At 46.4% G+C, this 22,747-nt stretch overlaps 1 protein-coding gene across 9 annotated transcripts in view; it reads right to left on the bottom strand.

Annotated features, from left to right (window-relative positions):
• The window catches only part of zmiz1a (zinc finger, MIZ-type containing 1a), a 407,283-nt gene extending 386,403 nt beyond the window's left edge, over nt 1-20,880 (bottom strand). For 8 of the 9 annotated variants that reach the window (XM_080215834.1, XM_080215832.1, XM_080215829.1 and 5 more), the window contains exon 1: nt 20,726-20,880. The gene's annotated coding sequence lies outside the window, so the exon portion shown is untranslated. Of the gene's footprint in view, nt 1-20,721 lie in introns of all 9 variants that reach the window. The other variant, XM_080215828.1, reaches the window with a different exon arrangement.
• Nucleotides 20,881-22,747: the final 1,867 nt, after the last annotated feature.

Consider the following 22,747-nt stretch of genomic DNA (forward strand, 5'->3'; position numbering starts at 1 on the left):
TCCCTGGTGTCCAGTTTCTGAAGCACTTGGCGAGTCAATTGCCTGCTTGCAAAAGTCACATTTGCTTCATTCAAAAAGCCAATGAATGGTTTTCACTGCCACTGGAGAGTGCCTGGTGTACACCATTGATGGCAACTTGGTCCAAAGTAAATCATCTCATCACACAGCTGAGGAAGAAAAGGAAGTTTCCTTCACTGCAGATGGCGAGATACCCCTTAAATTAGAGTGATCTTGTTTAAAGGCGTCATCAAAATATTCCAACAACCATCTTCAGCCTTCAAATCTACAACATGAATCGTGGCACAGTGGTTAGCACTGCCAGGGACCCAGGTTCGATTCCCGGCTTGGGTCACTGCCTGTGCAGAATCTGCACATTCTCCCCATGCCTGCATGGGTTTCCACCAGAAGCTCCGGTTTCCTCCCACAGTCCAAAAGACATGCTGGTTAGATGCACTGGCCGTGCTAAATTCTCCTTCAGTGTACCCGAACAGGCGTGGGAGTATGGTTACTAGGGGATTTTCACAGTAACTCCATTGCAGTGTTAATCTAAGCCTATGTATGGCACTAATAAATTAATATGTTTTTGAAAAGATACAGCCCGCTAATTCATAGAACCCCTACAGTACAGGGGACCATTCGGCCCACCGACAACAATCCTACCCTATCCCAGCAACCCCTCATGTTTAACCTGCCAATCGCCCTGAAACTCGGGTCAATTTAGCATGGCCAGTAACACACGCGTTTTTTGGTGTGGGAGGAAACCGGAGCACCCGAGGGAAACCCACGCAGACACGGGGAGGATATGCAAACTCCACGCAGATAGTGACTCAAGCCGGGAATCGAACCCGGATCTCTGGCGCTGTGAGGCAGCAGTGCTAACCCACTGTGCCACCGTGCTGCTAATTATGGATAGGTAGCTGAATTGTCTCCAGGTCTTTGTCAATATTGATGGAAGCTGGCTGCTTGGAGCCAAAAGTGCTGCTCCCTCCGATTTAATCTTGGTAGCTCACAAAAGCATCCTGCCTGTGACTGGGAACTCGAGCGGTTATAGTGGGGGTGGGGGGGACCAACATATTAACGCCTCACACAGTTAAAGACAAAACATCTTGAACAAGGATGATTTCTTCCGTGAGGCAACCACAGCCTCTGACGTCCGCTTCCTCATTTGAGAAATCCTGTTACCTTCCAACTTCTTTGATAAAACCAACACATCCCTCATTAGAATGTGTTACTCAGGATCAGTACAGTTCAGCATAGTTTGACACCAAGACTGTTGCGGCGCTGACCTGCAGCATGTTAAACAAATGAGATACAATTTGCTCAGGTTTGTAGAATAATTATCTGGGTGTAATACCGTACGGTGCAGGCCGTGTCTGGTTCCAGGTTTGACTCCTGCCCTGTGTTGAGGTAGCACTGGGAAAACACACGGTGCCTTATCACAACCTCAGGATGGCCCAATGCACCTTACAGCCAACTCTGAATTTCTTTCTTATCCATTCGTGGGACATGGGCATCGTTGGCGAGCCAGCATTTATTGCCCATCCCTAGTTGCCCTCGAGTGGCTTGTTAGGCCATTTCAGAGGGCAGTTGAGAGTCAACCACATTGCTGGAGTCACGTGTAGGTCACACCAGGATTCAAACCCTTGTCCCCAGAAGATTAAGCCAACTTAATCACCGTTGTAATGTGGCCACAAGGAGATAAGGACCAGGTCATCTGTTTCAGTGATGCTGATCGAGGGGCAAGTTTTGGTTCAGTCACTGGGGAGGAGGGTGGTGGCACAGTGGTTAGCACAGCACCAGGGACCCTGGTTCAATTCCTGGCTTGGGTCACTGTCAGTGTTTGCACATTCTCCCCATGTCTGTGTGGGTTTCCTCCAGTTTCTTCCCACACTCCAAAGATGTGTGGCTTAGGTTGATGGGCCATGCTAAATTGCCCCTTAGCGCCAGGGGATGGTTAGGAGGGTAAATATGTGGGGTAACGGGGATAGGACCTGGGTGGGATTGTTGTTGCTACAGGCTCAATAGACCAAAATGGCCTCCTTCTGCACTGTAGATTCCATAATGTATTCTATCACCTTGAACCCACAGCCAACTCGAGAGATGAGAGTGCTGCTTACTGCCAAAGCAGTATTCTCGTTTATTATGTTTGAGGTCTGATACTGTGATTAACTAAAGCGCACGAGGTCAGTGGTAGTAAACTAACTGGAACAGCTTATTAATATGTCTTTCTCCTAGCACAGTCAGCACAAGACTGGCGAAGCAGGCTCCATCCAGGATGGAGCTCGAGTCCCAGGTCACCTGACCCATTCCCTTAAAGGGGCAAATCTCAACATACATAACACCGCTATTTATATCTTTACAGTGAATCCTGTTCTAAGGAGTATCAGAACACCTTGCCAAGTCTTGTGATTCGGAGCTGATGGCAGAGTCACTGGGGCGAGATGCAGGACAGGCATTCAAGTACCAATCAGTGCCTTGAGGGAAAATAAAAGTTTATTTATTAGTGTCACAAGTAGACTTATATTAACACTGCAATGAAGTTATTATGACAATGCCTAAGTTTAGCATAGTCAATGCACCTAACCTGTTCATCTTTCAGACTGTGGGAGGAAACTGGAGCACTTGGAGGAAACCCACGCAGACACAGGGAAAGCGTACAAACTCCCCACAGACGGTGACCCAAGCCGGGAATCGAATCCCGGTCCCACTGTGCCACCATGCCGTCCTCTGAAGCCAAGAGGGGCTTGTCAAACCAAAGGAAAGCTTATGGTAGACCAGTCTAAATATCAGATGAGTATTTTGGCACAGTGGTTAGCACTGCTACCTCACAGCGCCAGGGACCTGGGTTCAATTCCCGGTTTGGGTCACTGTTTGTGTGGAGTCCGCACATTCTCCCCATGTCTGCGTGGGTTTCCTCTGGGTGCTCTGGTTTCCTCCACAGTCCGAAAGGCGTGCTGGTTAGGGTGCATTGGCCACGCTAAACTCTCCCTCAGTGTAGCCGAACGGGTGTGGGGATTTTTGCAGTGACTTCATTGCAGTGTTAATGTAAGCCTATTTGTGAGATTAATAAAAAGATATAATACTTTAAAAGAACAGCATCAGAAAGCATTGCAGGTTTAACCTCACGCTCCTGGAGCAGAAGCACACACGTACCACCGGGATGCTCAGCAGAGCCCAGGGTCACTACTGTCGACCCAAATCAGCCGTCATTACAAATGGGACACGAGTCAAGTTGGAATAATAAATCCAATTCAGCTGATTCCAACTCACTGGGGCTCCTGCAGCGTTTATGAGGAGACAGTCTCCAAGGACATCATAGCACATCTCACTTGTCAGCAGTGGCCTCCCATGTGCACAGTACTGTTCGGATAATCTAATAGCCATTCAAAAATAGCACAGAGCATCAATGTTTTCAGCAGAGCAGCTCAGCGCAAAGCACAACAGCTGGGTTTAAAACCTACCGGGGCTACTGCGACAAAGTTGGGTTTGAGCCCCACAAACAAATGTTTGCCAAGGCTCCTTCGACAGCATCTTAAAAAAGCCGTGACCTCGACCACTCAAGGACAAATACAGCCACTGTTTGGGGGCACCTAGGTTCCCCTCCAGGTCACACACCAGCCATCCTGCCTTGCAAATTTATCACTCCCCCCCCATTGGAATGGTGGTCAAAATCCTGCCACTCCCCACCTGAGCGAAGGGCGCTCCTTCACCAGACGGATTGCATCTCTTCAAGATGGCGACTCACCATCACCTGGGAAATCAGGTGGGATGACGAAATATCGAGCGTGCCAGCAATGCCCACAATCCATCAATAAGAAAAACTAGCTTAGCACTTAATTTCTGTTGTATCCAAACACCTGAGCCTAACCTCACTGAGCCAATCTCTGTTTAAGGCCCACATCTGTCAGCTTGATTTCATTTAATTTATATTGGGATACGGTGAAAAGTTTGTTTCTTGCGCGTTATACAAAGCAAACAAGACCGTCTGTGCGAATTCTGCACATTCTCCCCATGTATGCGTGGGCTTCCCCCGGGTGCTCCGGTTTCCTCCTGCTGGTTAAGTACATTGGCCATGCTAAATTCTCCCTCAGTGTACCCAAACAGACATCGGAGTGTGGCGACTAGGGCATTTTCACAGTAACTTCATTGCAGTATTAATGTAAGCCAACTTGTGACTAATAAATACACTTTACTGCTCACAGAGTACATAGTACAGAAGGAAAGGAGAGGGTGCAGAATGTAGTGTTACAGTCATAGCTAGGGTGTAGAGAAAGATCAACTTAGCGCGAGGTTGATCCATTCAAAAGTCTGACGGTAGCAGGGAAGAAGCTGTTCTTGACTCGGTTGGTATGTGACCTCAGGCTTTTGTATCTTTACCCCAATGGAAGATGATAGAAGAGAGTTTCTTCCAAACACACTTCGCATAGCCAGTAAAAAAAAAGTAGATATCACAACCACAATTTCAAAAAGAATACAATTCTCATTTAAGCATGCACAGTGGTTAATGGATAATAACATTTAACAGATACTCATCCTTTCTAATCCCCCTAAACCATTACAGTGCATTACGAGTTTCTACTGCTTTCTAAGCAGCCTTGCTTAGATTTCACCACTTTTATGATCCCAAACACCTATTGATTAAGTGACAAGGTATAGTCACAATAAACTGTTCATATACAAATCCCAGCCTTCCACTGCGTTATACACAGGACTCGAGCAAATGCAATTTTTGGTTGATGCAGTGTTAGGAGGCAGGGGAGTACAGAAGCACTAGGTGATATTTTTGAATTGATTTGGTTTATTATTGTCACAAGTATTAGTATACAGTGAAAATATTGTTTCTTGTGCACAGATAAAGCATACCATTCATAGAGTAGGAAAGGAGAGAGTGCAGAATGTAGTGTTACAGTCATAGCAAAGGTGTAAAGAAAGGTCAATTTAATGTGTAAGGTAAGTCCATTCAAAAGTCTGACGGCAGCAGGGAAGAAGCTGTTCTGGAGTTGGTTGGTGCGTGACCTCAATTTTTTGGATCTTTTTCCCGACGGAAGAAGGTGGAAGAATGAATATCCGGGCGCATGGGGTCCTTAATTGTGCTGGCTGCTTTGCCAAGGCAGCAGGAAGTGTAGACAGAGTCAACAGATGGGAGGCAGGTTTGTGTGACGCACTGGGCTTCATTTACGACCCTTTGTAGTTTCTTGCGCAGGAGCCATACCAAACCGTGACACAACCGGAAAGAATGCTTTCTATGGAGCATCTGCAAAAGTTGGTGAGAGTTGTAGCTGACGTGCCAAATTTCCTTTGCCTTCTAAGAAACTAGAGGCATTGGTGGGCTTCCTTAACTGAAGTGATATAATACAATCCACAATTTAAAGCCTCATGTTTAGTGTTTCATTTTCATATCTCCATAGTGGATTCCTATGTCCACATTTAACTGTCCAGGTAAATTTATCACACTGCAGTTATAGCCTTTGGAAAGAGGTGGCAAAGCATAGTAGTTCCTCTACTATCAAATCCATTATAACTGCAGATTGGGGGGTGGGGGCACGGTTACAGGAAATACAGGTGAGATTTTCAGTGAGTGTGCCAACCTCAAAAAGAAAGAGGTTCTCGAGGTCAGAAAATCCCAGCACGATATGGCTAGCTCTCATTGTCTTAATCCCCCGATGCTTTGAAACATGCTACTGAACATGCATGTCATGAAGGATTGTTAGTCAATCTCCCCTCATCTGGTGTAGTGACTCCAAAGAATCACAGGTAGTCTTGAGGCTCAGAGGGGAACTGTATGATGGCGCACAGATGTAATTCAGACTCCATTTAAAGGCAAGTCCTTGCATTTGGATATTTCCATTATCATTTCTAAAGACCACATTTCCAATAGAAACCGGGCGCCCAAATTCCTTGCTCAACACTCATGTTAAAATGCCTATGTAAACTGGTCACGCTGTAATTACACTCTCTTGCCAGGTGTGGTGCTGCAATCCCCATTAGAAACACAGTTATCATGGATTTACAATTCAAAAATTGCAAATGGAAGATTTTCAACATTCTTTTATCTATTAGTGTCACAAGTCGGCTTACATTAACACCACAGTGAAGTTACTGTGATAATCCCCTAGTGCCACAGTCCAGCGTATGTTTGGGTACACAGGGAGACAATTCAGCATAGCCAATGCACCTAACCAACCCATCTTTGGAGAGTGGGAAGAAACTGAAGCACCTGGAGGAATCCCACGCAGACACGGGAAGAATGTGCAAATTCCACGCAAACATGAGGAGAACATGCAAACTCTGCACAGACAGTGACACAAGCTGGGAATCGAACCCTGGTCCCTGGCATTGTGAGATAGCAGAGCTAACCACCTGTGCCACTGTGCAAGTTAGAGGAACGTAATGGCAAACTCACTGGTAGACAGAATTCCTCAGGCTGGATTTTTCAGAAGGGACAATAATCTAATGCACTCCGAATAAGATTCCCCCGTTGTTCAGAGTTTAAACTTGGTGGGCCTCACCCAGAGACAGAATGAAGACTTTAAACAGCGAAGGAGGACGAACAAGCCCACTGAACCTTAGGATCTAATACAGACCAAGAACAGATGCCAACAGCAGCCACAAATCAAATAAGATGATTTACAAGGAGGAGGAAAAAGAAGCTTCCATTATAAGAAGCGCTCTTTGACTTCAAGGTTTATCATTGTCATTTACCCAGCAGGCCAGGCGTCTAACCAATACCATTTCAGAAACTGTATTCACACAGCACAGAGTATTGTTTCCCATTCAAACCTTAACAAGTAGGTTCACTCAATACAACACCAGTCAAGAGTACACAGCTCTCATTGCAGTGGTTTCTTCAACAGGCGCAGGTGTGTGACTGCAGCCGTTCCTGTAATGACTGAGATCTCCAGAAAAAAAAAATAAGGAATAGAGTTTGTTGGAAAGTGGAAGGTTTCTCCCACCCCCTCTTCATGGTGAGGGGTTATTCCCGGACTGTAAGCCGCTAGCTACCAGCAGGAAGAACATGCAACCCAACTCACATTTTACGAGCCAGGCTGCATATCAAACACTTCTGACCCTGCAACTGAAGGGAGGGTGGGGGATGAAGAGGAGAGCGAACACAGCCCCTGGTGCCCATTTGATGAATGTTCAGTGGCTCAGAGGCGGCCAGCGTCGAACTCTGCACCTGTTGCACACAATTAGTCCTCTTTACTCCTGCGGCCCTATTGTCGCCTGGGAGACTGAAGCTGCTTTAAAGCAGACACAGCGTAGAGAGAGAGGATGCACCCACAACACTGGGATAGTGAGAAAATCTAATGGATCAAGCAGTGAAAGAATTTCTTTGTTGGGACTTTTTTTTAAGAAAGCGACTGGAACATTACTGTTAGTTATGCTGGGCCTCCTTCTGCACTGTAGGCATTCTAAGGATGGGCTACTTTAGAACGTAACATTGCTTTCCCTGAGCCTTCGCTTCAGTTTGACCCCGGCAATTAGTACTTGTCCGAATTTCTTCATTCCTTCCTCAATGTTTTTCAACATCTTTTTGGCTCCTTCTCATCCCAGGCCACTTTGCTTTGCTTCTTCCTCCAGCCACTTACTCCATTTATTAATAACAACCTGTTCGGTATGGAACAAGTCAAGTTTAGCCAGTTCCTGGCTCACACTAGATCCTCCAGCAGACAGTCAAACCAATCCCCACCACATTCAACAACCAGAAACATTTCAGCTTAACCTGATGCTCTTTCATCCTACACTTTGCATGTAGGCACTGTTTTTATATTACATTCAACTCAGGATAACTGGGTCATCTAAGACCTCAAAGGGAGGCCATGCCTTTTTCAAGTCTCCCCAGGCCTGGGTAAGGGTCACAGACTTAGGACGATGTGGCAGCACAGTGCTCAGCACTGCTGTCTCACAGCACCAAAGACCCGGGTTCAATTCTGGCGTCGGGTGATTGTGCGTGTGGAGTTTGCACATTCTCCCCGTGTCTGTGTGGGTTTCCTCCCACACTCCAAAGATGTGCAGGTTAAGGTGGATTGGCCGTGCTAAACTGCTCCTTAGTGTCCAAAGATGTGTAGGTTAGATGGATTAGCAGGGTAAATACTTGTGCATACAGGGGTTGGAGTGTCAGTGCAGACTGAATGGGCCAAATGGATTCTATGAAAGAAAAAAGTTTGTAATTTTTATGCCCTGGCACAGGAGACAATTTATCGCAAGTCACTGGCTTCCTTTCTCTTGCTGACTACTGGCTGAAAATGCAAAACTGTTACCAGATACACCCAACATGAAGGAACTTTCTTTCAGAGTTTGGGAATTTGGTTTCTCTTCTTGGCCTCCACCTCTACCTGAATCCAATGATCTCAATTTCCTCTATAGGATGTGTTTTATGAACAATGATCACCACCCATTCTATACAATCGGGAATAAGGAATGATGGTGGGTCATTTCGTCCTTCCAACAAAATCACAGTTAATCTCTATGTCGATTCCACCTTCCTGCGCTATTCCCACATCCAACAGTTCCTTTGTAGCCAAAGATCTATCCTGAATTTTTCCAACAACCCAAGTGTGCTCTAGAGTGGAGAATTCCAAAGATTCACAACTCTTGAGCCAAGAGATTTCTTCAGTATGAAATTGTCGATCCCTTACTGAGGCAGCACGACGGGACAGTGGTTAGCACTGCTGCCTCACAGCGACAGGGTCTCAGGTTCGATTCCTGTCTTGGGTCACTGTCTGTGTGGAGTCCGCACGTTCTCCCCGTGTCTGCATGGGTTTCCTCCAGGTGCTCCGGTTTCCTCCAAAGATGGGCGGGTTAGGTTGATTGGCCATGCTAAATTGCCCCTTAGTGTCAGGGGACTGTCTGGGTAAATGCATAGGGGTTTTGGGGATAGGGTCTGGATGGGATTATAGTCATTGCAGACTCGATGGGCCAAATGGCCTCCTTCTGCGCTGTGGGATTCTATGATTCTATTCTCTGATTGTGAGACTGTGATCCCTGTCAGTAGGCCTCAGCAAGCTATTCGTCAACCAGGGAGGGGATCATATCTCAGTCCCATGCTGCCTGAACATTAAAGCTCACAACCACTTCTGGAAATGGTCTTTGTAGGTTAACAGACACGGACCCTGGCCAATTTCCCTTCACCTAGGCCCCAGAACTCTCATGGCCAGTTTTAGATTTGTGGTCACAGCTCAGGCTGAGATTCTCCCAATGGAACAGAGATCAAACCAGAAATGTCCCCGAATTGTAGGAGCTGAATGTGGCACCTTACTCTCCACATCTGAAGAACAAAATCTCCCCTCCTGCTTCCAACCCTGCTGCCCAGGGCTCCGAATTCTTCTCACACCATTAGTTTATTTTCTGTCCAGGCTGAACGATGGGCGAAAACATGAAAAAGAATTTGCGATGCGTGTTCCTGACGTAGCTCACATTGTAAATTAGTGAATAAGTAGCTCCAATAGAAGGGTCAGGGAACTCCTGCATCCAACCCCTGCTGAGTTAAACTAATGTCAGCCAGACAATAGTGTGACATTATCGGTCTCAAGTACTCCTAGTACTTGGGAGTGTTGTGAAGTTGATTTAGAATCATAGAATCCTTGCAGTGCAGAAGGAGGCCATTTGGCCCATTGTGTCTGCACTGACTCCCCAACAGAGTATCTTATCCAGGCTCTATAAGTACAAGCATTTACTCTCCTAATCCATCTAACCTACACATCTTTGGACACTAAGGAGAAGTTTAGCACAGCCAATCCATTTGGATTCAGTCCATTGAGTCTGCACTAACCACAATCCCACCCAGACCCATTCCCATAACCCCAAACTTTTACCCTGCTAATTCTCCTGACACTAAGGGACAATTTAGCATGGCCAATCAACCTAACCCGCACATCTTTGGACATGTAGGAGGAAACCAACGCAGACATGGGGAGAAGGTGCTAAATCCACACAGGCAGTGACCCAAGGCCGGCACTGAATCCAGGTCCCTGGTGCTGTGAAGTTTGTAAAGATTTAAAAGAATTGTTAAAAAAGTGCTGGAGGGAAAGAAAACAGTGCATGGTCCCTTTAAAAGCTGGTTTTTGAGTTGTGCTAAAATGCAGAGTACACACAGACTCCAGGTTGCAACACTTGTTTCAAAAGGACTGAGCATCAGGGTTGACTTGGTAACAGGCTTTTGCATTCTGCCAGCCTATGAGTTTAAACAAAACAATCATCGTTAAGAGCCTATCAGATTTGAATTTGGTAGTGTCGACAGCATCACATCAATCACGGTGTAAGAAAATTGCGACGGCATGGCAGATACAGAAGGCCAGTGCAACAGCCACCTCCAGAAAATATCGTGAGAGAACAGCCTATTTGTTACTAATAAATAAACTTTAATCTTGGGAGTACATCTTCAGAGGCCAAGGCAGCTAGTCAAAAAGCCAGCATTCATCCCTAGAGCAGCCCTCTGGCCCTGCCAGTTTAAATATCTCTTAAGAGAATTATCCAGCTATCTAACAGCAGGATATTGAGTCAGAAAGACCTTACAGACAGCGGACAACTACAGAGGAACTCCAAAAGCTTCCAAATTCTATCAAGCCTGGTTGTATAATTCCTTTGAGAGCGCTAAAATTCTGTTATTACTGTTTTGGTAATGAACGTTCCTTGTATTATTTGAACAGCACCTTAGTTAATATGTTACTTGTTTAGTTAAAGCTCCTGGTTATTTAAACAAAATACCTTGTTAATATTCATTTAAAGCGAGTATCAGGCCTTTATATTAATGAACCTCCAAACATCAATTTAGAACAGTTAACACCATCCCAAATAATTGTAGCAGATTATGACACGAGGTTAGGGGGATTAGCCTCTGTGTCATAACAAGGGAATAGGAAAGAAATAATAATTAAATACGTGGGTTTAATGTGAACAGAGGGTTGGACAGTGATGCCTCCATCATTGCTTGACGCACTGACAAGCCCCATACTTTCAGAATCATGAAAGAAGCAAGCGATCCAATAGCAACAATGAAAACTGTAGGTCAGGAAAGACTTTGTACACAGAAAGAGTGGAATTCCCTTCTGCAAAATTGATGCCAGATCAATTGTTAATTTGAAATCTGAGAACAGTCGATTCTTTTTAACCAAAGGGATACGCAGTACAAGGGATCAGATCACAGGTCAACCACGATCTCATTGACTGACAGAGCTGTTACAGGGGGTTAAATGGCCTCCTGCTCCTTACAAAAAGACTACAGCCAGGGAAGAGAAGGAAAATGGTACGAAAAATAAAAGGTGGGCGGGGGGGGGGGGATATAAAATAACTCGATTTCTCACTCACCCATCCATCCCCCTACATTCCAGGTTTGCTTGAGTCACCCAATACCTGCACCCAGTCTCCTCCCAAATGCCACTCATTCAAGATGATCAGAAGCTTCTCCATGACCTGGGGACACCCTTTCCACTGGATTTCTCTCCATCCCAAGGGGAAAAAGGCCAAACAGATGGAAGTTCTCTCCAGGCAACATCGCATGTGACCGCCCCAGACAGTTGGAAAAGAAACGGAAACTGAACCCTTCCAATCAGTGATGTCTCAAGTTACCGCCTTGTAAGTGGCAGTTTCTGCCTTGAACGAGACCAACCTTGTTGGTACCTGGTTCATTTGCCATTTAGAGAGTTCCGAAGGAGAGAAAAGAAAATACGAAAGGAAAAGCCTTAAGCCATAACTTGCTCGATCGTCAAGGAGAGAGATGCGTACACACTAGTGTGGCCATGCTGTCTCTGAAATAGTGAGCAAAACCATAGCTCAGCAAATACTTGGTAGAAGTTTGGAACATTCTTCCACAAAACTGAAGCGAGGTCAACTGTTAATTTTAAATCTAAGATCATTGACCTCAAGACTGGAGAATCCCAAATAGCAGAAAATTATAGAGCAGAAAGTAGCAAGAAACGGCACCCATTCACTGAGCAAGATGATTGTTCATTGAAATCGTAGAATCCCTACACTGCAGGAGGGGACCATTTGGCCCATCCAGTCTGCACCAACCACACAATCCCACCTAGGCCCCATCCCCATATATTTACCCTAGCTAGCAACCCTCACATTAAGGGGCAATTTAGCACGGCCAATCCACCCAATCCACACATCTTTGGAGTGTGGGAGGAAACTGGAGCACCCGGAGGGGAGAACGTGCAGACAGTGACTCAAGCTGGGAATTGAACCCCCACTAGGTACGTACTAGCACGATCAACCATCAGTTGGGGCACTTCATCACTAAACGACTGATGGAAATTTAGTGCTGGTGAATACAGCCCTCACGGTTGGTTACAAGTCTGATAAAGGGGCAGATATGAACCACTTACATCTAACCTCAGGAAAGAAATCACCATCCTTCCAGTACTCCTCTGCCTCCAAACCCAAAGTCCTCTACAGGAAGAGGAGGCCGGATACTCCAGCGCATAACATGAAATATGCCCAAGTAAAAGCCATCAGAAAAGCAGGCAATGAAGCTCTGCTGAAGGGTCGTCCAGACTCGAAACATTAACTCTGTTCCCTCTCCATAGATGCTGTCAGACCTGCTGAGATCGTAGAATCTGACAGCGCAGAAGGAGCCATTCGGCCCATCGAGTCTGCACTGACCACAATCCCACCCAGGCCCCGTCCCCATAACCCCAGGCATTTACCATAGTCACTCTCCTTGACACTAAGGGGCAATTTAGCATGGCAAATCCACCTAACCTGCACATCTTTCCTCTGTGGGAGGAAAGTGGAGCACCCAGAGGAAACCCACGCAGACACGGGGAGAATGTGAAAACTCTACACAGACAGTGACCCGAGGCCGGGAATCGAACCTGAGTCCCTGGCGCTGTGAGAACTTTTCTGTTTGATTTCAGCTTCCGCTTGTTTTTATAACATTACAATGAAGGGAAGGGAATGTGCAGGTTTGAATGTTAAAATATATTTTGGCAAGGTGTTTTGATAGTGGCACGGTGGTACATGGGCGGCACGGTGGCACAGTGGTTAGCATTGCTGCCTCACAGTGCCAGGGACCCAGGTTTGATTCTGGCCTTGGGTGACTATCTGTGTGGAGCCTGCACGTTCTCCCTGTGCTTCCGTGGGCTCCCTCCGGGTGCTCCGATTTCCTCCCAGAGTCCAAAGATGTGTGGGTTAGGTGGATTGGCCATGGGAAATTGTCTCTAGTGCCATTAGGGGAACTAGCTAGGGTAAATGTGTAGGATTATGGGAATAGTGCCTGGGCGGGATTGTGGTTGGTACAGACTCAATCCTTCTGCACTGTAAGGATTCTATAGGCACACAATGCACATGTGATGTGATGAAAGTCCAACTAATTGCTATGCAACGTAGAGCTTTTCCTAATCTATCTATATTGTTATATTTTGCACAAATCTTATCACTTCAACTAGGTTGTCATGGAACAAGCATAGTTCAACTGCCAACTAGTTAAGAGCTGCCTTGTCCATCGACTCCCTCCAATTAATCCAACTTCACCGCTTCACGCATCTGTCAATGATGACCTTGACTGGGAGTGTTGAAATAAAAACACAAACAAACATTGTGCATTGTAACAGAGGCCACAAAACTATTCTGGAGTGAGTTACAAAGGCAGCAAAACATCTCCAGGCTTCTTACTTGCAACAGCCATCGCCCCGCGGATAAATATCATCCTAACCCCTCACAATGTGCAAAAACCACCAACGCCTTCTGGAGGGCCAGTGATTTGAGATGCTGCACGTCACGTCACGACTGTGAAAGTCTGCTCGCAGCGGTTAAACCACTTTTCATGAAATTCAATCTCGGCTACGGATTCCCGTGTAAGGAGATACCTGCCCCTGCCTGCTGTTTCAAACCTGACCGTTCAGCTTGTGGCAAAAATCTGGATCCCCTCCGCATGTGGAGAGGGCAGGCTGGCGTTCCCAAAGAGGAAGTGTCAACTACTCATACTCAAATGGTGCGTCAACTGACACGTTAGTGAGAAATGAAAAGATTAGCGGCGGTGTATTTTGGTAGGTGGTGGCTGGCAGGTTATGAAGGAGACCAATCGGCTTACCAGTGGTCGCCCTCGTACAAAGCAGGAATGATGTACGGTTCCATTAATATCACAGCTTTGTGACAGTCTGCACACACATAGCTCGAGGTGGATTGGGGTGGGGTCTAGTGAGCGGAACTGGCAATAAGCCAGGTGGCTGCTAATGCGCAAGATCCCTACGTTTTCAGGAAATGGCAGTTGACATATCTAAATTATTGAGGAGTTTGAACATTGACACTTCCTCTTTGAAGAGGCCAACATGGTCTTTGGAGGTGCTAAAGTCTGTATTGAACCTACTGCGAACATTCTGGGGTCAGGTTTGTTGGGGACTGACAGACAGGACGTGTTCCCTTTTCCTCTTGCTCTACCACTTCCCGTTTGGCTCACATCCAACTCCCTGTTGCCCCTCGTGATATCTTGCCCTTGTATTGTGGCTTGTTGTCTCCTTGTCCCCTGCAGTTTCTCCATTTTTATTCACATTAGTCCTTTTTTTTATGCGGAGTGGGTCTATTTGTATGGTGGGGTTGGGGGGGGATAGAAAAAGGGGAAAACTTGAGGAAGTAAAGAGAAGGCCTGAGAGGGAGGGAGGCTTGTATAATGCATTGGGTAGAATCCCAAAGTATTGTGTAAATGCCTAGACTAGTGGTGGTTAAAAAGGGAGACTTTCAGGCCCTTTGTGAGCCAGAGGTGGTTATGCCTGTGCGAGAGGGTTGGAGAATGCGAGGGTGATGAGTGAGCATTTCTCTTCTGGGTTTCCCTCAGGGATACAATTGAGGTGTATAAGACTGTGGGAGACCTGGATAGGGCGAGTAGGACATTCCATGGTTAGGTTTGAGATAGCATTCAGGCGTATCTTTTGGCATTTGACCACTTGGTGCACCTGACAATTCGGAAAAGTGATTCAACCATATCAGTCATTGAAAGCTGCACTTCTCAAAAGTCCCCCTTCTGTGTTGGAGGGGGCTAATTATAACCAGGGTAACAGCAACAATGGATCAAAAGGAAAATATTCCATGGCCCAATGCTCACCAAACATAACCAACAATCTTCTGCTGTCCATAGGCAAAAGTAAAAACTAACACAGCAGCATCAGTGGGAGGACAGGTTGGAGAATCGTGAGCAACAATTACGTTCTCCTGTCCAGCTATTTATTTTTAAGGTCACAAGTAGGCTTACATTAACAATACAATGAAGTTACTGTGTAAATCCCCTAGTCGCCACACTCTGGCACCTGTTTGGGTACACTGAGGGAGAATTTAGCATGGCAAATGCGTCTAACCAGCACTTATTCCTCCTGTCCTGCAGATCCAAACTTGACCCCCCACCCCCACTCCTCCTCCCAGCCCAGGAGATCACACTCAGAGAGCAGTCTGTTGACAAGCTAGTTGACTGACAAGAGGCGACTGATGAATCCAATTCTGCCTGAACTTAAACTGGTTTTCACACAGTATCCAGTGAACCCAGGATGGGCATCAGAAGTCAGGGACCGAGACTCCCCAGTCTCCTCACGCACAGTGTCTCACCATGGCTCAGTGGTAGCAGTCAGGTGTTCGTGGGTTAAGTCTCCCCCCCTTCCTGAAACTTGAGGCTATAATGTAGGCTGACAGTACAATGTACTTCTGAAAAAGCACTGAACTATTGGGATGGCCATTTTTTTGGACAAGACATTAAGCAGAAAGCCAGTCTGTCCTCTCAGTTGGATGTTCCAGTTAATGAATAGCTGGGGGGAGGAGGGAGGGGGTGGTGGTGTTAACCCCACCGCTCTCACCAGTATCACTAAAGGACACTGTGATATTTCTATGTGTTGACCTTGCTGCGTCCATATTGGCTGTCACGGCTCCTTCATTGCAATAATGATTACATGTCAAAAAATACTTCACTGATGGGAAAGGACTGATGTCCAGAGATCATGAAAGACATTATATAAACACGCATCTTCCTTTTCTGATAAATTCTGCCAGGGAACCCAGACATCAACTGAGCTAAAATCATCACATACCAGGGGCAAATCTTAGGAACCTATTAGAACTCAGTGCTACATCTACTGACCCGGTAAGAAATGGAGGGCTTGGGACTGTTGAAGCTTGAACAACAATATTTCAAAGTATCATTTTTGGAGAATAATTATAATCTTTTGTACTTCAACTTCACTTGGTCATATTTCAAGCCAGAAATATGATTATATATACCACCAACCCCCCTCCCCCCACCACATCTAATAATGACTCCAGCAATCTTTATGTCAGGTGATACATTATTTCAGTCAATGATAGTACACATGCACTCTCCTTCACCTATGCGGTCAACCCCCACAGACAATTCACTGGTCACCTTCTCTGCAAAGTGGAAGGAGAGTATGTTGAATATATGAACTGTATTGTGCGGCATACCAGATGGTCAGGGGATACATTACAGGCATCTTTGTGTCAGTCCTGCATCAGGGTTGGATCTGAAGTGCACGCTTGTGATTCCACTACTTGTGCACATATTGACCCTGAACCAACTTGGGACATAAGACACATCTGTACCTGACCTGCAACCATCTGTTTTTCCCCTGCATCTTCAGAAACAGATTTTACTCTTCCAAGGTTCATTGTTCGCTATAATCATACCAATGCCAGTATCATTCACAGGTCACAGTATATCAATCACAGTATGTTACAGTATAAATATCTGCTCTTCTGTAAATGTGATGCCATAAGGCCAAAAGACATAGCAGTAGAATTAGGCCACTCAGCCCATCGAGTCTGCTCCGCCATTCAATCATGGCTGATATTTTTCTCATCCCCATTCTCCTGCCTTTTCCCCACAACCCCGAATCCCCCTTATTACTCAAGAACCTATCCATCTCTGTCTTAAAGACACTCAACAATCTGGCCCCCACATCCTTCTGTGGCAAAGAATTCCACACATTCACCACTCTCTGGCTGAAGAAATTCCTCCTTATCTCTGTTCACTCCATCATTCATTTTCATCGAAAGTTCACTCCCGTCGCCTATATGTTGTCCTGGTCCACTGAAAGTACCAACATTGCACAGTAGAATCATAGAAGCCCTACAGTGCAGAAAGAGGCCATTCAGCCCATTACGTCTCATCCAGGCATACAGAAATTACAGTCCGGGTCCCATCCAGGTCCATTGAGTTCCAGCCAGGCCCTAACCTCACCTATTTATCCTACTAGTCCTGCTGACACTAAGGGGCAATTTAGCATGGTCAATCAAGCTAACCCGCACATCTTTGGATTGTGGGAGGAAACTGGAACACCTGGAGGAAACCCATGCAGACATGGGGAGAAGGTGCAAACTTCACACAGTCAGTGACCTGAGGCGGGAATAGAACCTGGGTCGCCCCTGTGAGGCAGCGGTGCTAACTACTGTGCCACCATGCCACCTATGGTCAGCCATCATTCATAACAAAGCCCACCAATGCCACCATAACATCCAATATTCTTCACCCCTGTGTAGTCACTGTACCTTTACATAGAATTAACTGCACAGGAACAGGCCATTCTGCCCAACTGATCTGTACTAGTATTATGCTGCTGATGAACCTCATCCCAGTGGACTTGATCTAACCCTAATCAGCTTATGCATTGCTCAAAGACTTCCATTATGATAACGATGAGAGTGCTAAAAAAAAGAAGCTTCCCATTTAAGACAGAGATGATTTTATTTTCTCCCAGAGGATCGTTTGTCTGTGGAATTCTCTTCCCCAGACAGCAGTGGAGGCTCACTGAATATCTTTAGGACTGAGTTAGATAGATTTTTGATTGCCAAGGGATTCAAAAGGTTATAGGAGTGAGACCAGAAAGTGGAGTGGATGCCACAGTCAGATCAACCATGATCTGACTCAATAGTGGAACAGCCTCAAGGAGCTGTACAAGCTATTCCAGCCTCTCATTTCTATGTTTACATGAATGTGTATATAATGTAGAAAGTAACAGGACAATGATGAGGGAATTTCATTGGTTTTTGGGCTATCAATGGTTCCAGAGTCAAATAGGACCCATACTATAATTCCTGTCCACTGCCCATTATGTTTCACTTGCTCATATAATGCTATAAAAATCTATTTTAAAAACTGCCAGCACACAGGGGGGCTAAAAGCCAGCATTTGCTTAAAAGCAAAACTTAAGTGCTTCACGGTGGCACAGTAGTTAGCACTGCTGCCTCACAGCGCCAGGGAGCTGGATTTGATTCTGGCCTTAGGTGACTTTTATGGAGTTTGCACCTTCTCCCCGTGTCTGTGTGGGTTTCTCCCACAGCCCAAAAATGTACAGGTTAGGTAGGTTGCCCGTGCCATATTGCCCCTTAGTGTCCCAAGATGTGTAGGTTTGATGGACTGACCATGCTAAAATGCCCCTTAGTGTCTCATGATGTGTAGGTTTGATGGACTGACCATGCTAAAATGCCCCTTAGTGTCCCATGATGTGCAGGTAGATGGATTGGCCATGCTAAACTGCCCCTTAGTGACCAAAGATGTGCAGATTAGGTGGATTGGCCACACTAAATTACCCCTCAGAGTCCCACGATGAATAGGTTTGATGGATTGGCCATGCTAAAATATCCCTTGGTGTCCCACGATGTGCAGAATAGATGGAGTGGCCATGCTAAATTACCCCTTAACGTTCAAAGATGTGTAGGTTAGGGGGATTAGCCATGGTAAATATACAGGATTAAGGGGATACATTGGGTGGGGGGAGCCTGGGTAAGAAGCTCTGTCAGAGAATCGGTGCAGACTCAATGGGCTGAATGGCCTCCTTCAGCACTGTGGGGAATCTATGAAATACTAGGTAAGGCCCCTCCCACCCCAGTCCTGTCACAGATGTAACCTATTGAAACGGCATTCATCACCGGGGGGAACAGCACTGCCCATCACACCAGGGTCCTGATCCTAACCCTGTGAAATTACACTACCTTCAAGAACAAGTTGCTTTCAGTGTTGTACGGTGCTGTCTGAGACACGGACTTGCACGTGCTCTGCTGCAGATTTCAGTGGCATTGTGTCTTTTGTTTAACATGTGGTGTTTCAACATCCTCAACTGGAGCAGAGTGGAGGTCAAAGCAGCGCTTCCATCGCCAGTGCTCGCGTGTCCGAATCAGGGCAGCTAAGACCAGAAGATGCCACCCATGGCATCAGTAACCCACCAGTCTTCTACAGACCACCGCCCCCCCCACACAACTCCCCGCAACCCCACCAATAATCATTCCAACCAAGCACTGCAGAGTATAACAGCATCTGATCCACAATGATCCTTATTCCAAACCCAATGGTGCCATTCACAAAAGACAAACCCATTGTAGATCTGAGCACAGAAAATACCCCTCGGTCATCCAACACTCCCACCTCTCCCCTCGCTCCTTCGGCGGAGCATTTGTTAGACCTGCCAAGTTTAAATGCTTCTTGCTCATGGAAACGAAGACAGTCAGTGCATCAGCTTCACAGGCCAGGAGTGATAGGTGAGGATCAATTTCCCTGACAGTTAATATTCCCTTAAAATGCTGGCACGTCACAAATTAACTAACTGGGTACCTGGGCACATAAAGCCAAGAAACAAAAGTGGGCAATAGCCTCAGAAACTCAGTAATGGCAAACAGCAACAAACTGTTATCCCCGCACAATCACATCGTTGCAAATTATTAGTTAAACTCTTTTTAGCAAATTTCAGAAAAGATGGTTAACATTAACACATTTTTTTTTAAAGGCATAACGATTTCAAAATTGCAAGCACAGGTGCAGAAAGAACAATTTCCAACATCACATTCCACTCTTTCGGAACTGAATTAAATAACATTTCCCTGTATAGGTTTTCTTTTATCTCAACACATTCTTAGGCTTTTACATTCCTTTGATTGTTAGATGACAGCAAAAAAATAATGGTTTTCCTCTCAATCTTCCCCCCCACCTTCCAACAGTCATCTGGAGATTTATTTCCCTCCCCTGCTTAGAAAGCAGAACTGGCCAGTTCAATGTGCCTCCTTTCTCTCTGTGTGTGTGTGTGTGTGTGTGTGTGTGTTAGCTGCCCTGGCTTCCTGGACAGATGCAAAAAGGAGTGTTTCTTCCCTTCTACACTAAGGGGCCCTGGTACTGACTTGACTGTTCTATCAGGGAGAGATAAAGAGATAAAGGCTGAGAGAGAGAGAGAGAGGGAGGGAAAGGAAAGCAAGCTTACCTCCCTGATCATCCTTCTTAACTAAGCTTAAACTCGTTAAGTAGCCCTCATCAGACACGAAGTTAGCCTGTCTGCATAAATGCAGAGTCGCACACACATACATATACACACACACACACACACACACAAAGTGGCCTAAACCCAGATCACTTTTTTTTAATGCCCTCCCTTCCTCTTGCTGCCCCAAAAGCTCTCCTACACCAGGGAGGGACTTAGCCAAGGAAAAGAGCGAAAGCCCGAGTGTCTCACCGTGCCAACAACACAAGAGGCGATTCAGGAATCCGGCGTAAACCCTACACGGATTTCCACCAGCAGCCGGAGCGGGGGCTGCGAAATCGCAGGGAGGTGGAACAGACAAGAACGTCTCCTTAGCCTGCTTTCTGTGCCTGAGAACACCCCCCACCCCCCTCCCCACTCACCCACCCCATTGTTTCATTAGTCAGAGAGCCCCATTCAACACAGAGCCAAGGAGATACACACACACACACACACATAGAAAAGGTGCGAAATCCCAAGAAATTGACATGAAACTTACTTACGGAATGAAAGAGCCCGGGAAGAGAAATCCCCTTTTTTTTTGCGGAGGCCCTCGGTATTTCTCTGCCTCGTGTGTCCCCAGTTATTTAAAAAAGAAAGGGAGAGAGAGGGAGAGAAAAAAAGACCGACTTAATGTTAGTGCGTGAGTCAGTGAATCAACTAGCATACAGGGGAGCAAGTTGAAGTGTCAAATTACACTGGCTAGTCTATTACCAAAGGGCCATGTATGGCGGCTGCTAACAAAATGTGTCCCAGATCTCCCGACACACGGCCAGGCGCTGGGAAGAGGAGTGTGGAGACAGGACAGGACTGCGTTTCTGCTCTCTCACTATCTCAGCCTAGCTTCACACAGTGGAGACAGAGCCCACACAGGGCTCCCGGAATCACTCTGCCTGCTCCTAACGGGGGGCACATTGAAAGCGTTTGGAGGATTAACGTTAGGAAAACCCGCAGTAATTTAGCAACATAGGTGCCCCCCCAACACCCAAATCAAGATAAGTTATTTTTGTTGAGAAACACTTTCCATATCTTCCAAGGAGCGTGCGGGAGTGTAAACCTTTCCAGAAATGCAGCATTTTTTAGGGAATTTACCCCCCCCCCCCCACTGTCTTGTACATAGATTTACCCCTCCCGTCTTGAGCCGAGATACCTCCCACTGTCTTGTGCAGAGATACCCCTCATCTCGTGCAGATTCACCCCCCCCACTGTCTTGTGCAATGATTTCCCCCTCCCCACTGTTTAGTGCAGAGATCCCCCCATTGTCTTGTGTAGAGATATCCCCCATATCTTGTGCAGAGCTTCCCCCCCCTCACTGTCTTGTGTAGAGAAACCCCTCACTGTCTTGTGTAGAGAAACCCCTCACTGTCTTGTGCAGAGATGCCCCCCACTGTCTTGTGCAGAGATATCCCACTATCTAGTGTAGAGATATCCCACTGTCTAGTGTAGAGATACCCCCCACATTCTTGTGTAGCTATTCCCTCCATTGTCTAGTGCAGAGATCCTCCACTGCCATGTATAGAGATTCCCCACACCATCTTGTGCAGAGATTACCCCCAGTATCTTGTGCAAAGATTCTCTCTCCCTCCCACCCCCCCCCCCCTGTCATGTGCAGAGATTCCCCCTCCCCATTGTCTTGTGCAGAGATCCTCCCCACCTCTCCCCCCCCCCATGGGACCAGAAGAGTGAGGGGCTGTGTCTGAGTGAGGGGTACTGCTGCTTCTTGTTGAATGGTGCCTCTGAGGAAGCAGCTCCATGTGTGAGCTGCTCCACTTTTTACCAACCTCTCTCTCTCTCTCTCTCTGTGTCTGTGAGATGGAAAGCCACACTGAATAACAAAGGCATGTTTGAGAGCAGGACTGGCTGTGTGACGTCAAGGAACAGTGACGGTGCCAGCAATGTGCTGCTCCTCACACACACACACACACACACACATAGATTACTGCTCTCACCCTTTCACACACACAATTACCTCTCACCCTCTCTCACACACACACACAGATTGCTGCTCTCACTCTCCCTCACACACATACACAGATTGCTGCTCTCACTCTCCCTCTCTCACACAGACTCACTCTCACACACAGACACGTTCACTCATACACTCACACACTCTCACATACACACACACACACACAGATTGCTGCTCTCACTCTCCCTCTCTCACACAGACTCACTCTCACACACAGACACGTTCACTCATACACTCACACACTCTCACATACACATACACACACACACACACACACACATTGCTGCTCTCACTCTCCCTCTCTCACACAGACTCACTCTCACACACAGACACGTTCACTCATACACTCACACACTCTCACATACACATACACACACACACACACACACACACAGATTGCTGCTCTCACTCTCCCTCTCTCACACAGACTCACTCTTACACACAGACACGTTCACTCATACACTCACACACTCTCACATACACATACACATACACACACACACACACACACACAGATTGCTGCTCTCACTCTCCCTCTCTCACACAGACTCACTCT

The sequence above is a fragment of the Carcharhinus amblyrhynchos genome, chromosome 31 (assembly GCF_965287045.1).
Source record: "Carcharhinus amblyrhynchos chromosome 31, sCarAmb.v2.hapA, whole genome shotgun sequence".
NCBI classification, from domain to species: Eukaryota; Metazoa; Chordata; class Chondrichthyes; order Carcharhiniformes; family Carcharhinidae; genus Carcharhinus; species Carcharhinus amblyrhynchos.